This window comes from Centropristis striata, chromosome 17, assembly GCF_030273125.1.
Source record: "Centropristis striata isolate RG_2023a ecotype Rhode Island chromosome 17, C.striata_1.0, whole genome shotgun sequence".
NCBI classification, from domain to species: Eukaryota; Metazoa; Chordata; class Actinopteri; order Perciformes; family Serranidae; genus Centropristis; species Centropristis striata.
This window is the reverse complement of record NC_081533.1, coordinates 34,333,402-34,336,991: the sequence shown is the minus strand read 5'-3', so window position 1 is coordinate 34,336,991 and position 3,590 is coordinate 34,333,402.

The following is a 3,590-nucleotide window of genomic DNA, read 5'->3' as shown; positions in this document are numbered from 1 at the left end:
CACACACACACACACACACACACCGCGAGAACTTTGTACGAGGAAGTATGTGTGTGTGTGTGTGTGTGTGTGTGTGTGTGTGTGTGTGTGTGTGTCAGAGAGGAAGAGGTCAGCGGTGTGTGAGATCACTTGACTCAACAAAGCAGAATGGAAAAAAAAAGAATGAAACAATGAAACTGTTGAATGAGTGTGTGTGTGTGTGTGTGTGTGTGTGTGTGTGGTTGGTTCTCTATCTTTATGAGGACCAAGCTCCAGTTTTCCAGCCTGTAAAGGCAGCTGTTCTCAACCTTGGGGTCGGGACCCCAATTGGGGTCGCGAGATGATTTCTGGGGGTCGGCAAATCATTTTGAACACAACATTTTTGGTCATTTTTTGAGTGATTTTGTGTTTTTTTTGTTGTCATTTTGTGTCTTTTTTTGGTCATTTTGTGTCTTTTTTGTTGGTCATTTTGTGTCTTTTTTGTTGGTCATTTTGTGTCTTTTTTTTAAGTCATTTTGTGTCTTTTTTTGGTAATTTTGTGTCTTTTTTTTGGTAATTTTGTGTCTTTTTTTAAGTCATTTTGTGTCATTTTTTGTCATTTTGCGTCCTTTTTTTTGGTCATTTTGTTTCCTTTTTTGGTCATTTAGTGTCTTCTTGGTCATTTTATGTCTTTTCTGTCGGCAAATCATTTTGAACACAACATTTTTGGTCATTTTGTGTCTTTTTTTTGTCATTTTGTGTCGTTTTTTGTCATTTTGTGTCTTTTTTTGTCATTTTGTGTCTTTTTTTGTCATTTTGTGTCTTTTTTTGGTCATTTTGTGTCTTTTTTTAAGTCATTTTGTGTCTTTTTTTGTTGTCATTTTGTGTCTTTTTTTAAGTAATTTTGTGTCTTTTATGGGCTTTTTCTGTCTTTTTGGGTCATTTTGTGTCTTTTTTCGATCATTTTGTGGTCAATTTGTGTCTTTTTGGGTCATTTTGTGGGTTTTTTTAGTCATTTTGTGTCTTTTTTTTGTCATTTTGCGTCTTTTTTTAGGGACTCTTATAAACTGAGAACATGTTTGGAAAATAGTTGGCTAATGGATTATCTTGACAAGGTTCCATGTGACGGAACTCTGAACACTTTTTGAAGATAAATATTTTCCGACAGCTGCCTTTTTAAAACGTACCAACTGAACTCTCTAACAAACATCACATGTTTTATCTACTCTCCTTCCGCAGCTGGTTTCAGTTCTTTAATACCAAAATCAGATTATGAAGACGTGAAACTCCCTGCGGCCGCTCTGCTCGAACTTATAACTCTGTAGTATTATTAGAAGTTGTGGCGGTCTCATAATTCAAATTAGTGGTAGCAGCTAAGAGGAAGGCTTGTTTTGAGAAGTGCTGTGTTCAATGGTAATACGACATCTGAGATTTGGTAGAAAAAAAACAAACATTATCATTTTCACAGCATCAATCTTTGTTATTGTCTTTTATCTGGATTTAAATATCTGGAAATATACAATAGATTTTGTCGGGATACGTGAGTTTTCTTTTGCACTAAACTTCTACAAAATATTCGTTTTGTTTTTGTTTTCTTTCTTACAACTCTAAATCATGCAGCAGCCATACTCATCTCCACACAAACCCCTTTAAATAATCTGTATTTCCCCTTCATTCTTGATCATGTGTTCTCACATTTAATCAGATATATCTGTGATAACACCAAGGGCGGAAGTAGAGAGCATGTGCGGTATAATTATTAAAAACACAACTACAGAAAAGGAAGTGATCTCGCAATTCTGTTCTTCACCCAAATCATTATAACAGTTTTTAACAAGTGAAGATGCTACAGTTTGATGTCATGTCTTTTTGAAGTCATTTTGTGTCTTTTTGAAGTCATTTTGTGTCTTTTTGAAGTCATTTTGTGTCTTTTTTAAGTCATTTTGTGTCTTTTTTGGGGGTCATTTTGTGTCTTTTTTAAAGTCATTTTGTGTCTTTTTTGTTGGTCATTTTGTGTCTTTTTTTTGTAATTTTGTTTCCTTTTTTGGTCATTTAGTGTCTTCTTGGTCATTTAGTGTCTTTTTTTGGTCATTTAGTGTCTTTTTTTGGTCATTTTGTGTCTTTTTTAAAGTCATTTTGTGTCTTTTTTTGGTCATTTTGTTTCCTTTTTTGGTCATTTAGTGTCTTCTTGGTCATTTTGTGCCTTTTCTGTTCATTTTGTGTCTTTTTTTGGTCATTTTGAGTCTTTTTTGGTCATTTTGCGTCTTTTTTTGGTCATTTTGTGTCTTTTTTAAGTCATTTTGCGTCTTTTTTGTTGGTCATTTTGTGTCTTTTTTGGTCATTTAGTGTCTTCTTGGTCATTTTGTGTCTTTTCTGTTCATTTTGTGTCTTTTTTTGGTCATTTTGAGTCTTTTTTGGTCATTTTGTTTCCTTTTTTTGGTCATTTTGTTTCTTTTTTGGGTGATCTGAACTGTGCGTGTGAGATTCTGTTCAGTGAGCGGGGGTCGCGGACAACATGCATGTTAAATTGGGGGTCGCGACTCAAAAAGATGCTCCAGTTTGATGTCATTTCATGCAGTTTTAACCTCATTGATCTACCAGTTAACCCTCCCTGGCCTCGGTAGAAAATACTGTGAAAGAATTCCCACTGGTATTGCAATAAAAACTTTTTGGTGGATTAAATTAAAGCTGAATTCACCACAGCACATCAACGATTGAGAAAATATCTGCTGTAATATTATTTAAAGTGTGACTGTTTGAATGTGAGCTAAAGAACGTTAAATTAAAAGATTTTTTAGTGGAGTTTTATGTGAAATAAGCAGTATTTTGTCCAGGTTAAAACAAATTTCCTAAAATCAAACTTGGATGATTTTCTGACTTTTCCTCTAGCGCCACCATGAGGTTCACATTTTTTGACATTTATGGAATATTTATTTGATGGATTGGCCTAAAATTTGGTACAATCATTCATGGTTCCCAGAAGATGAACAATAATGACTTTGGTGATCCTGTGTGTTTTCCTCTAGCGCCACCATGAGGTTAATTTTTTTTTATTGTTTTTTAGTAAAATTTCAACCAGGATAGATTTCCATGATATTTGGCACAAGTGTTCATGGTGCCCAGAGGATGAATCCTACCAAATTTGGTGATTCCTTTTCCTTTGGCGCTACCAGCAGGTCAAATTTTTGCCATTGGCCTGTGAGTTATCTTAACATTTTGGTGAGCTGTTGACTTCCTGTAGCACCCCCAACAACTCAAATCTTTCACTTATTCTGTGAATATCTCAACATTTACGTGATGGATTGGAGCAAAATTTGGTATCAACCTTCATGGTTCCCAGAGGATTAATTTAATATAATAATAATATATAAATAATAATATAATTTAATAACTTTGATGATCCTTTGACTTCCTCTAGCGCCATTATGAGGTTCACTTTTATTGTTATTAGTGAAATATCTCAACAACTGCAGAATAGTTTTCCATGACATTTGGCACAAGTGTTCATGGTGCCCAGAGGATGAATCCTACCAAATTTGGTGATCCCCAAAAGTTTTTCTTATGGCACCAACAGCAGGACAATTTGGCAGTTATACTGTAATTATTTCAACATTTACTTGATGGATTGGCAC